General features: G+C 41.2%; 1 protein-coding gene across 6 annotated transcripts in view; it reads right to left on the bottom strand.

The window, feature by feature from the left end:
• LOC144966069 (uncharacterized) overlaps positions 1-14587 on the bottom strand; it is a 40211-nt gene that overhangs the window by 20308 nt on the left and 5316 nt on the right. The window contains exon 1 of one of the 6 annotated variants that reach the window (XM_078902112.1): positions 11944-12207. The exons of 4 other annotated variants lie outside the window; for them this stretch is intronic. The gene's annotated coding sequence lies outside the window, so the exon portion shown is untranslated. Of the gene's footprint in view, positions 1-8302; positions 8360-11943; positions 12208-14587 lie in introns of those variants that run through there. One more of the 6 variants, XM_078902115.1, reaches the window with a different exon arrangement.

Genomic DNA, 14587 nt, shown 5'->3' with positions numbered 1-14587 from the left:
GGTTAATGCTCAAACTTGCAAAAATCATAAGGTGCAAAAAGACCTTGAAGTTGTTCTCTTCGATCTTAGGGGAAAGGCAATTCCACGTCGCGCTGGGAGACGTCACGAGCAAAGTAAGGAAATTGAAGAATGGGGTCCCTCAGGGGTCGGTACTTGCGCCAATGTTGTTTAACGTTTACATTAGCGATATGCCGAACACTTCCTCCCTGAGGCTGGGATACGCAGACGACTGGGCACTCGTTACTCAAGAGTAAAGTGTGGACCCGTCTCGAGAGCGTACTCAGCGAGGACGTCACCAGACTCAAATCCTACTTTGACAAGTGGTACCTGAAGATGAACACTTCAAAAACCGTGGCCACTGCATTTCACTTATGCAGTGGTTGGCACACCCGTAAACTGAATGTCCTAGTCGGGGACCAGCCACTCCCATATGAGCCGCGTCCAAAATATTTAGGGGTGACGTTGGATCGCAGCCTTACCTATCGGGCTCATCTCGAAGGGGTTGCCCGGAAGATAGAGAAGCGGAATAGTCTTCTGAGGAAGCTGGCGGGATCGACTTGGGGCGCTAGCCAAGCGCTCCTGAGAACATCCGCCCTGGCACTATGCTATTCCACCGCGGAGTATTGCGCTCCAGTGTGGGGTAGAAGCAGAAACGTTGACAAGGTGGATGTAAAACTTCGCAAGTCGATGCACATAGTGTCGGGAACGCTAGCAACAACCCTAGAGAATGGGGCCCGGTAATGGCAGCGATCCAGCCCCCCGATGTCCGGAGAGAGACCATTACGGGAAACTGGCTGAGTAAGATCAAAGAGAGAGGGAATGGGGATACCCCTCTCATGCGCATAATGAACGGTGCCCCCGTTTCGAGCCGAAATAAGTCCCGGCAACCCTTGTACGCAGAATCCCTGACTACGGACAGAGCTGCACATACGAGATGGAAGTCGGTTTGGACGAATTCAATCCCTCGTGGGGGCGGGGACCTACACTCCTCTAAGCTTGGTGAGAAGTTGCCAGGCTTTGATACCAGTAAGAGGAGACACTGGGTAGCTGCGAATCGGCTTCGGTCGAGGAGCTGCCTAACGGCCGGTGCGTTACATCAGTGGGGTCTAACTTCCTGTCCTTTATGTCCACGCTGTGGACAAGAACCCGAAACGGCAGAGCATCTAGTCGAAAGGTGTGTTGTGACGATGCTACCAGGCGGGTTCGCGACGGTGCACGAATGCGGACCGGACTTTGCTGATTGGGTCGATCGTCATAACATAATAGTGTGAACCATAAGAAGCTGCTGCTGCCCCTTAGCTCACTTTGCGGCGCAGCATAGTAGCTGATGCTTGGGTTATTCCAACCTTTGGAATAGACTCTAGAGACAAATTTCCTCTAGGGAAGACTGAAATAACCTAGACGTCAACCGCAGTGCAGGGCCGCAAATTGAGCTAGGGCGAGGTGACTTGCTCAAGGTCACACAGTGCAGCGGCAGGTGATCGAACTCGTTACCTTTCTGTTACGAGGCGAAGAGCGTAACGCTGAGCCATGCTGTCCCATAGGTGAAGGTCATTTTAATTGATCGATTTTTAAGGACGCGTTTTCAGGCCCAATGTTTTATTTTAGTTTTCAGAATACGTCAGAACTTGGGCGTTGGTTAGCATTGATTGTGACGTCATTCTATCAGAAAGTCATTGAAGCGTGACTAAAGTGTGTGACCGGAACGCTGGTTCAGGGAATAGATCAACCAGTTAAAACGGCCAGTATTCTGGAAAAATATACGAAAGAGTCAGAATGGACAGGCTTCTGATGGGAACAATACAGACAATGGACTTTTCGGGTACAAACCCTTCGTCAGCACAAGAATGGACCAAAAACAAAAAAAAAGCAAAAAAACAACAACAACAAAAAAAACAACGTTGAAATCAAATAAAATGAAATGGAGTATAAATTGTATCGTCTGGAAAATACATGTGTATCGTCTGGAAAATACATGTGTATCGTCTGGAAAATACATGTGTATCGTCTGGAAAATACATGTGTATCGTCTGGAAAATACATGTGTATCGTCTGGAAAATACATGTGTATCGTCTGGAAAATACGACATGTCTTTAAAAATTTGACCAGAAACTCGCCCTTCAAATTATATCAATCGATTTAAATGACCTTCATCTTGGCAAAAATTCAACAACCTGGGACTTCGCGAAGTCACCTGTCAGTCCTTAACAGTCCTACCCTTTGGTACATGAGTAACAAACAATATGTGGCCTTCGTCTGGAAACGGTATGATGCAGGGGTGAGACAGGTGACTAAAATGATTTTATAGATTGTACGAAATTGACGTCACTCAGCTCTTTGTTATTGTTTTTAGCCAGCCTTTTGATGAGTAGTTCTCACTAAATTCTATCAATCAGACTATACACGTTTAAGGTTACACATTGTTATGGTTGTTGGTACCTTATATCCGGATGACGGATGTTATGATTTTTAAATCTAAACGCAATGCATCAATAGTAAAATTGTCGGGAGATGAAAAATGAGTACCTGGCCAGATTCCAGCGTTGTCTCTGTCGGAACCAAGGAATTTACCCAATGGAAACCGTACGGTGCTCTTATTGGCTAACCAACCAGCGGCCTCGATGAGAAAAATATCCGCCATTTTGATGTTGGCTGGGAATCGCGTTACTATAGTAAACAAGCGCTGATCGGCCGTTCATGAAAACAAGTTGCTGCTCGCTCGTTTAACTCAAAATTATTCAAAACGATCTCTCTAAAATGATATAAATGTGACTTCTTAAGGTTTTCTTCACGGTCAAAACCACACAACATTCTATTAATGATTACGTCCGAGGCAAAAAGGAATATTGACAGGTCGACCGAGAGTTGAACTCGTGAGACGACAAACATCAATGCGAAGTGTAGCGAGAGTCAAGCTATTGTTTGTCTTGTCCTATTCTATATAGAGAAAATGATAAATAGTATAGCCTCGTGTGTGAGTGGTTGCGTGTCATAGTCTTGTTTTTAAATTGTTTCTGTTGTTTATGTGTGTAGTGATGACTCTCTCACACTCAATTTCAATGCCGAAAGAGGAATTCCCGCACACAAGAAAGGGGAATTGGGGTGGTAATTGGCATACATGTTGTATAGTATCTAGTTCTAAATAGATAACTGATTAGAATTATATTATGATATATAAACACAATGCCAAATACAATTCCGAAGTTTCCTTATTTCAAATGAAGTAAAGCTCCAAAACCTAATGTTAGTGATTGTAGTACTGAGTGTTAGTGAGGTGATGTGGTGTTGGTGGTGGTTGTAGTTGTAGTAGTAATAGTGATGATGATGTGGTGGTGGTGATGATTGTAGTTGTAGTAGTAGTGGTAGTGATGATGATGTGGTGGTGGTTGTAGTAGTAGTGGTAATGGTAATGATATGGTGGTGGTGGTGGTTGTAGTAGTAGTGGTCGTGATGATGATGTGGTGGTGGTGTTTGTAGTAGTAGTGGTAATGATGCGGCTATGTGGTCTAGTAGTATGACACTCGCTTCCGGATCGGAAGGTCCTGGGTTCGAGCCTCGCGCTCGGCGCATAGTTGAGTCCTTGGAAAAGGCTCTTTACTCACATTCTCTCACCGTACTCAGGTGTAAAATGAGTACCTGGCCGTTAACAGAGTTGTCTTTGTCCGAAAAATTGTAATATCGCCTAACAGGCGTCATGTCCCGTCCTACATGTTAAATGTTGACCAGGGACCCCTTGTAAAGCGCTTTGAGCACATTTAGTAGATATTGCACTGTATAAAGCTCAATTTAAAAAAATATATTTCAATGATGATGATATGGTGGTGGTGGTTGCAGTAGTAGTAGTGGTAGTGATGATAATGTGGTGGTGGTTGTAGTTGTAGTGGTAGTGATAGTGATGATGATGTGGTGGTGGTTGTAGTAGTAGTGGTAGTGATGATGATGTGGTTGTGGTGGTTGTAGTAGTAGTTGTAATGGTGATGATATGGTGGTAGTGGTGGTTGCAGTAGTAGTGGTAATGGTAATGATATGGTGGTAGTGGTGGTTGTAGTAGTAGTGGTAATGGTAATGATATGGTGGTGGTTGTAGTAGTAGTGGTCGTGATGACGATGTGGTTGTGGTGGTTGTAGTAGTAGTGGTAGTGATGCTATTGTGGTGGTGGTTGTAGTAGTTGAGGTAGTGATGTGGTGGTGGTTGTAGTAGTAGTGGTGGTGGTGGTTGTGGTAGTAGTGGTAATGATGATGATATGGTGGTGGTGGTTGCAGTAGTAGTGGTAGTGATGACGATGTGGTTGTGGTGATTGTAGTAGTGGTAGTGGTGTAGTAGTAGTGGTAGTGATAATGATGTGGGGCTGGTGGTTGTAGTAGTAGTGTTAGTGATGATATTGTGGTGGTGGTTGTAGTAGTAGATGATGTGGTGGTTGGAAAACACATTACAGGTTATTATAATACATGATTACACACATTCTCTAACTTCATTTTTTGACAGCTTCGTTGTGCCATAAATATACGCAACAGTTCTGAAACATTTTATTGTGGATTTTGATATTGTTTGTTGTTTTTCTTGTGTCGTTATGTTGACATAGAGACCGAATGAATGGTAATTACTACATTCTCAGCCAACAACAAAATGGCGCTGAATGCTTTCATTGGTGGACACTTTTTAGGCTTCGTACGTATTCTCATTCGTTTAATTCTATGGTCGGAACAAAAATTGTAATGTCGCCTAACAGGCGTCATGTCTCGTCCTACATTATAACTGCTTTTTTGGTTGGAGACCCGTTATATAGCGCTTTGAGCACGTTTAGTGGATATTGCGCGATATAAATGCTCTATTTATTTTTTTTTTAAATGTTTTTTTGTCTGTTGTTGTTTTGTTTTTGGTTTTCTTTTTTATTAAAAAAAAAAAGATTTTTGTTGCCTTATTTGTTTGTTGTGCTCAAGAATGAAAATAAAATCGACACAAGTTTTCTATTTTTGTCTTTACCGTCAATTATATCATCTGATCCAACTTGGCATAACAATAATAATAATAATAATAATAATAATAATAATAATAATAATAATAATAATAATAATAATAATAATAATAATAATAATAATAATAGAGCTTTATTGTCCATAAATATGGCAATTTGTCATTTACTTACACTTGTTATAACGTTAAACGATAACTGTAACATTGAACAGATATTTCACTCCTACTTATTTTCTCTCTCTCTCTCTCTCTCTCTCTCTCTCTCTCTCTCTCTCTCTCTCTCTCTCTCTCTCTCTCTCTCTTTCTTTCTTTCACGCGTGCGATATACACAACATAAACATATTCATTTCATTGTCAATTTGTTACATTTGTGGCAATTCGACACCAAATATTACCATCATTATCAAATGGTCAATTAATCTTACATTAAATAAATTAATCAGTTAATCAATCAACGCATCAATCCTTGGTGTTTTGCTGTACCATATCATATTACCGTTATGAACCGCTGGGCTACATATTGACTATCTACTATCCTGACACACCCACACACACACACACCCACACACACATACACACACACACATACACACACACACACCTTACTTCTATCTGTGGTCTTGATTGAACCGTTAACTGCCGGACTCTGAAAAAACACGTATTTGAAGATTTGGCCAGAAAACTCGTCCTTCAAATATCAATCGATTTAAATGACCCTCATCTTGGAAAAAACTCTGAAACTTGGGACTTCTTCAAATACGTGTTTTTTCAGAGTCCGGCCATGAACTGCTTACACTTAAACTGTAGATAAAATGGCCGAACGGGTAAAGCATTTAATTATCACCTTGGCAACTAAAATAACTTGAGCTTGTATATAGCGCAATATCAACTAAACGTGCTCAAAGCGCTTTAGAAAGGGTACCTGACCAACAGCAACACGTAACATGTAGAACAAGACATGACGTCATGTCTCGTTCTAAATGTTAACTGTTGCTGTTGGTTAGGGACCCTTTCTAAAGCGCTTTGAGCACGTTTAGTTGACATTGCGCTATATAAAAGCTCAAGTTGTTTTTTTTTTTTACTGCAATACCCTGGAATGTCACGTCATTTTTTATTTTTAACCAGAAAACTCGTCCTTCAAATATCGATCGATTTAAATGACCTCCTCTTGGAAAAAAAAAACTATCAAGCCTGGGACTTCGAAAAGTCTCGAGTTTGAAAGTTGGCCAAATGTTCAATTACAGATTTTCTCCCGAGTATGGCATTTAACACGCTAAATTATGGTAAAAAAAGGAAAAAAATAAAAAACAATAAAAACATACGATGTAAATAGATACCCCCTGCCCCACCCCTGACCGTTGAGAGTGAGAAAGATTTTTTCAAAACAAATAGACAGGGAGGGGGGGGGGGGGGGGGGGCGAAATGGGCGATTTCTCGATGGACTCATTCGTCAACGAAGTGAATGGGAAAGAGAAAGGAAAGAAAGACGGACACAAACGCACACACACACATAAACACACACACACATATTATATATATATATACAGAGAGAAGAGAAGAGAGAGAGAGAGAGAGAGAGAGAGAGAGAGAGAGAGAGCGGATGAGAGAGAGACACAGAGAGAGAGAGAGCGGATGAGAGAGAGACAGAGAGAGAGCGGATGAGAGAGAGAGAGAGAGAGAGAGAGAGAGAGGGAGAGAACGGATGAGAGAGAGACAGAGAGACAGAGAAGAGAGAGAGAGAGAGAGAGAGAGAGAGAGAGAGAGAGAGAGAGAGAGAGGAGAGGGGGGGGGGGGCAATCAACGGGAAAGTAGTAATTGTCGAGTGTCCAGAGCTTGTGTTATAAATCAAGATGTTGAAGCAGGACATAGAATTCTGAGGACACGGAATTCAAGACCGTTGCCAAATTCTAATGAAAAAGACTCGAAATTCCAAACCTACATCATAATCATGAAATCGTCAAACACTTATCAATAACTCACAGCCCAAAGACACTTGAACCAGTGGTCCGCATTCGTGCGGCTATGTGGTCTGCTAGTATGACACTCACTTTCGAATCGGAAGGTCCTCGGTTCGAGCCTCGCTCGGCGCATAGTTGAGTCCTTGAAAAAGGCTCTTTACTCACATTCTCTCACCGTACCCAGGTGTAAAACGAGTACCTGGCCGTTAACAGCGTTGTATCTGTCGAAAATTAAATTATAAAATAGGCGTTCATGTCTCGTTCTACATGTTACGCGTTGCTGTTAGTCAGGGACCCTTTGTAAAGCGCATTGAGCACATTTAGTGGCTAGTGCACTATATAAAAGCTCAGGTGTTTTGGGTTTTTTTGGGGTTTTTTTTTCAAGCTCAGTAAAACAAGGTTGGTCTCAGTTCACCCCGGTATTTTGTCAAATTAAACAAACAAATATAATTTGAGTATTGTTATAGGGCAATATCCAATAAAAGTTATCCACATTTTTTTTTGACAAGTCCTTGTTACCCTTTTGGTAGGACGCTTGTCTACAGCAAAGTACTTGCCGCCATATCTAACTGATCCAGCTATCCAATCACTGATGAGTAGGGAGAAGATAGAAATATGTCGACTGTGCCTGAGATACAGTCTGTGGTTGAACCAGGGGAACTGTAGCGAGATGAGGCGACCGCTTTACCTACTGAGCTATCCCCCCCCCCCTGCCCCCACCCAAAAAGCGTTCAAAATACCAGATTGTAATTATACCAGATTGTGAAATAAAGAAAAGAATAGGTATGGCGAAGAATGCATTCAACCAGCTGCATACAATTATGAAAAACAGGAATATTAGCATGAAAACAAAAATCAAAGTCCTGGATTGCTATGTACTGTCTGTGCTGCTATATGGTTGTGAGAGCTGGACCATAAACAAGACCATGGTTAAAAGACTGGAGGCAGTGGAAATGTGGTTTTACAGAAGAATGATGAGGGTGTCATGGATGGAAAGGAAAAGAAATGAAGAAATTTTAGAAATGGCCTACAGAAAAAGATCACTGATAACAAAAATCATCAAACGCCAAATGGAATTTTTAGGACACATTATCCGCCACCCTGGTTTGGAAATACTCGCCTTGACTGGAAAGATGAATGGAAAAAGAATAAGAGGAAGACAAAGAATAACGTATTTGAAAGGGATAAGAACTTGGACAGATGAAGCTGAGAAAGGTGGCGCTGCTTTAATAGAATTGGCAAGAGATAGATCAGCTTGGCGGAAGATGACCTCCGACGTCTGCTTCAGATATGGAACTACATGAGATGAGAATTATACCAGGGTGGACTCCGAGCATCCGGGCCACAAAGAGATATTCGTACGCCTGACCTTTATATTGAAATTCCATGACCTTTGAGTGACGATTGAAATGGATTCACCTGGGCTTGTCCTTACATGGTCAAGGTCGCCTCTCTATTTGGTCCAATATTTGTGTCCCATCGCCTAAAACGGTTAGTTGTCTGGAAGGTTAGATGCAAAAACAAAAAAAGAAACAAGAAAACTGAATGGGAAGCTACTTAGAAGTGTGTAACCATCCCTCCAGAAAACCAATAACCAATGAATGGAATACAGATTGAAAAAATACGCCATTACTATTTTTATAAATTGAGCTAAAATCATAGAATTAAACGAATGAGAATACGTACGAAGCCTAAAACGTGTCCACCAATGAAAGCATTCAGCGCCATTTTGTTGTTGGCTGAGAATGTAGTAATTACCATTCATTCGGTATCAATGTCAACATAACGACACAAGAAAAACAACAAACAATATCAAAATCCACAATAAAATGTTTCAGAACTGTTGCGTATATTTATGGCACAACGAAGCTGTCAAAAAATGAAGTTAGAGAATGTGTGTAATCATGTATTATAATAACCTGTAATGTGTTTTCCAACCACCACATCATCTACTACTACAACCACCACCACAATATCATCACTAACCCTACTACTACAACCACCAGCCCCACATCATTATCACTACCACTACTACTACACCACCACCAGCACATCATCATCACTACCACTACTACAATCACCACAACCACATCGTCATCACTACCACTACTACTGCAACCACCACCACCATATCATCATCATTACCACTACTACCACAACCACCACCACCACTACTACTACAACCACCACCACATCACTACCTCAACTACTACAACCACAACCACAATAGCATCACTACCACTACTACTACAACCACCACAACCACATCGTCATCACGACCACTACTACTACAACCACCACCATATCATTACCATTACCACTACTACTACAACCACCACTACCACCATATCATTACCATTACCACTACTACTACAACCACCACAACCACATCGTCATCACTACCACTACTACTGCAACCACCACTACCACCATATCATCACCATTACAACTAGTACTACAACCACCACAACCACATCATCATCACTACCACTACTACTACAACCACCACCATATCATCATCACTATCACTACTACTACAACTACAACCACCACCACATTATCATCACTACCACTACTACTATTGCAACCACCACCACCATATCATCATTATTGAAATTTTTTTTTTTTAAATTGAGCTTTATATAGTGCAATATCTACTAAATGTGCTCAAAGCGCTTTACAAGGGGTCCCTGGTCAACATTTAACATGTAGGACGGGACATGACGCCTGTTAGGCGATATTACAATTTTTCGGACAAAGACAACTCTGTTAACGGCCAGGTACTCATTTTACACCTGAGTACGATGAGAGAATGTGAGTAAAGAGCCTTTTCCAAGGACTCAACTATGCGCCGAGCGCGAGGCTCGAACCCAGGACCTTCCGATCCGAAAGCGAGTGTCATACTACTAGACCACATAGCCGCATCATTACCACTACTACTACAAACACTACCACCACATCATCATCACGACCACTACTACTACAACCACCACCACCACCATATCATTACCATTACCACTACTACTACAACCACCACCATATCATCATCACTACCACTACTACTACAACTACAATCATCACCACCACCACATCATCATCACTATTACTACTACAACTACAACCACCACCAACACCACATCACCTCACTAACACTCATTACTACAATCACTAACATTAGGTTTTGGAGCTTTACTTCATTTGAAATAAGGAAACTTCGGAATTGTATTTGGCATTGTGTTTATATATCATAATATAATTCTAATCAGTTATCTATTTAGAACTAGATACTAGAATATTTATGCCAAATACCACCCCAATTCCCCTTTCTTGTGTGCGGGAATTCCTCTTTCGGCATTGAAATTGAGTGTGAGAGAGTCATCACTACACACATAAACAACAGAAACAATTTAAAAACAAGACTATGACACGCAACCACTCACACACGAGGCTATACTATTTATCATTTTCTCTATATAGAATAGGACAAGACAAACAATAGCTTGACTCTCGCTACACTTCGCATTGATGTTTGTCGTCTCACGAGTTCAACTCTCGGTTGACCTGTCAATATTCCTTTTTGCCTCGGACGTAATCATTAATAGAATGTTGTGTGGTTTTGACCGTGAAGAAAACCTTAAGAAGTCACATTTATATCATTTTAGAGAGATCGTTTTGAATAATTTTGAGTTAAACGAGCGAGCAGCAACTTGTTTTCATGAACGGCCGATCAGCGCTTGTTTACTATAGTAACGCGATTCCCAGCCAACAGCAAAATGGCGGATATTTTTCTCATCGAGGCCGCTGGTTGGTTAGCTAATAAGAGCACCGTACGGTTTCCATTGGGTAAATTCCTTGGCTAAAATGGAGCTTTTATATAGCGCAATATCCACTAAACTTGCTCAAATCGATTTGGTAGCAGGGTATTCAATGGACAGTGTTATGATTACAGAGCGTGGATGGATTGTGTTTGTTAACATGTCTCTGAATGTGTAAGATAGAAAATAAGATTCCATCTCTCTGAAATCAGAAGATCAAAAAAAAAAATAATAATAATAATAAACTTGAGCATTTATATAGAGCAATATCCACCAAACGTGCTCAAAGTGCTTTACAAAGGGTCCCTGGCCAACAGCAACACATAACATGTAGGACGAGACATGACGCCTGTCAGGAGATATTACAAATTTTTGGGACATAGACAACGCTGTTAACGGCCAGGTACTCATTTTACACCTGAGTACGGTGAGAGAATGTGAGTAAAGAGCCTTCTCCAAGGACTCAACTATGCGCCGAGCGAGGCTCGAACCCAGGACCTTCCGATCCGAAAGCGAGTGTCATACCACTAGACCACATAGCCGCACAAGATCAGTGGCACAGTGTAGTATGGATCTCGGCCTCCAGACGACTGATTCACACTTCCAAGGAGGTTAGAACCGGTCTTGTGAGATCACACTACTGATCCCAATTCATATCCAATTCATATTCAATTCATATTCAATTCATAATCAATTCATATTCAATTCATATTCAATTCATATCCAATTCATATTCAATTCATATTCAATTCATATTCAATTCATATTCAATTCATATTCAATTCATAATCAATTCATATTCAATTCATATTCAATTCATAAAGGAGATCCGGGTTGTGAGTTTAAATGTTATAGAGGAAAATGAATAAATAAAGATAAAAATATAATACTCATTATTCATCCCAAAGGGGAAATTTGTCATAAGGGTCTATTCCAAGGGAAGACTGGAATAACCCAGGCGTCAGCCGCAATGCAGCGCCGCAAAGTGAGCTAGGGCAAAGTGACACAACAAGGAGGGTAGTTGAACTTGATACTTTTTGGGTAAAAGGTGGAGACCATACCGCTGAGCCACGCAGTCCCATAAAATGAAGGATTTATTCACTCACTCAATCCTACAGATTTTTGCTATTTTTCAAAATTGGAAAAAAATGTATTAAAACTGAGCATGTAGATAACAGGCGTCATGCATTCTCACGTGTTAGGTTTTGCTGATGGCTATGAGAGAAATGAGAATGAGAATATTGCTGGTATCATCGTGATGGCTTGTCTGTGGCCAGATATGGTTCACTCGTGGTCGGAGATAACAGATATGGCGGATGGCACGGGCTGTGTTATCTAATCCTGTCCCCAATAGGATCGAAATCAAATCTCGGTCAGGCCAAACTCTGTGTAACGGTGGCACGTCTAACCGGTAATAGAGAATGAGATTAGCGGATGAGTAGCGTCCCTTGATTGGACGTCACCCATAGTCTGTGACGTCACCGGCGGAAAAGTTATTAGAGAGAGAACGTCATGTTGGTTGTGCGCATGCATCTTTCGCCTCGCGACGCATGCGCACAACCAACATGACGTTCTCTCTCTAATAACTTTTCCGCCGGTGACGTCACAGACTATGGGTGACGTCCAATCAAGGGACGCTACTCTTCCGCTAATCTCATTCCCTATAGGTTTGATGTAACATTGTTGTAAGAGACAATGGTATGGTTTGTTTTAATAGGAGTTACAGTACAACAATGAGTCAATGACAATTGGATTCAATAGTCTGATGTCATGTCCGATCAGCAACCACCAGCTACTTGGTTCTAAACAAAGAAAATCGGTACTTTTTTATTCTTCATGCTGGCTAGAACTTTTTCACATGTCATGTGATCAGAATGTATAAAAGTCAAAACATGATCAGATTTATAATGCTTTTCTCCTCTGGATACACTTTTATGCTCGTCGTAGAAAAGTTTCATCAGGGCGTCCGCCATTGTTCCGATAGTTTAGAAGCAGTTACTAAGTTACTATGCGTCCTTACGAGGGAAGTGACGTCACCACTGTTGGAGCCTATTTGGGTTATCAGATCTGCTGATAAGGACACATAGCTTTACATTGACGACCAATCGCACTATTCAAAAGGTCTTTACAAGAGTGACCTTGACCTTGACAGCCACTCCCTATCGTTTGTATGACAACGTGCATACTCGAAAAAAATAGAAAGAAAACAATGTGATAAGATGAAATTCTTTCCAAGAAACAATCTATAAATAGATAGGATGTCAACATTAGCCTGTTACGTTATACAATAATGCAAGCTTTTCAACTGACTGTAATATTTATTTCCATATCAACAAAAGTAGTAGAGGACAAAAGGCACAAGGGGCTGGAGTTTATCCAGGTGTCTATAGCGTGAAATGGATATTAGTAATTGCTTTATATCGATTGGACAGGACGCAAGTCCATTGCCAAGTACTTTCTGTCATATCTAGCAGACCCAGCTACCCAATCATTGCAGGGTGGACAGAGCGGAGGGGTCAGAATTTTTTTTTGTCTTCACCCGGGATCGACCTTGGTCCTTTTGAGTGTGGAGCGCGTGCTCTACCAGGTGAGCTATCGGGACCTCTCCTCCCCCCCCCCCCCCCCCCCCCCCCCCCCACCCTGTCTATCTCTCTCTCTCTCTCTCTCTCTCTCTCTATCTATCTATCTATCTATCTATCTATCTATCTATCTATCTATCTCTCTCTATCTCTCTCTTCCTCTCTGTCTCTCTCTCTATATCTATCTATCTATCTATCTTTCTATCTATCTATCTATCTATCTATCTATCTATCTATCTATCTATCTATCTATCTATCTATCTATCTATCTCTCTATCTCTCTCTTCCTCTCTGTCTCTCTCTCTATATATCTATCTATCTATCTCTCTCTGTGTCTCTCTCTTCCTCTCTGTCTCTCTCTCTGTCTCTCTCTCTCTCTCTCTCTCTCTCTCTCTCTCTCTCTCTCTCTCTCTCTCTCTCTCTCTCTCTCTCTCTTTCTTCCTTTCTTTCTTTCTCTCCATATCATTGCGGACAAGTTTGTACAACACTTGAATAAAAAATAATTAAAAAATGTGAACCATCAACTTTAATCGGTATTATGTAGCAGGGAAGAACCAGATACCCCCCCCCCCCAACCCCCCAGAGTGAATTTAAAGATGATATGGTTGGAAATGTGAAATTTTATACTATTGTACTTTGTACTTTTTTTTTTTAATCTGAGTCTACTCTTCTCAATAAAACATAATAATATATTCGTAATTTGATGAAAGTCTCACTCTCACGTCTCCAATTCCAGCCTGTGTTTGGGATGGAAAAAAGGCTCTTTATTCATATTATCAAACAGTACTCAGGTGTAAAATGAGTACCTGGCCGTTAACAGATTTGCCTCTTTCGAGAAAGATAGTGCTATCGCCTTACATGCCTCATGTCTCGTCCGACATGTCAAGTGTTGTTGTTGTTGTCTTGGGGCTTCTTGCAAAGCGCTATGAGCACGTTTGGTTGATATTGCTCTATATAAACGAGCAGGATTTTGTTTCAATTTGTTGTTCAATCAACGTCCTACTCTCGCGAGACTTCCTATGGTTAGTAATTGGAAGAATAATCAAGTAAGGCGGTTCTCACGGACAGGAAGAATGTTGAGCGGTAAGCACTCACGCATATTATCTACTTTACTTAGGTCAATTATTCTACTAGATCCGGGTTTTGTTTTCATTGTTGGTTTGTTTGGTTTTATCATTTGGAATGCTCGGCAAAACAGCCTCATAGAAGTTTTCACGTGCTCTGAAAAAATAACCCAGCTCATATTACCTGAACCAGCAC

The sequence above is a fragment of the Berghia stephanieae genome, chromosome 2 (assembly GCF_034508935.2).
Source record: "Berghia stephanieae isolate SIO BIC M18660-M18661 chromosome 2, UCSD_Bste_1.3, whole genome shotgun sequence".
Classification (NCBI taxonomy): Eukaryota; Metazoa; Mollusca; class Gastropoda; order Nudibranchia; family Aeolidiidae; genus Berghia; species Berghia stephanieae.
This window is presented reverse-complemented; position numbering and strand designations above follow the sequence as displayed.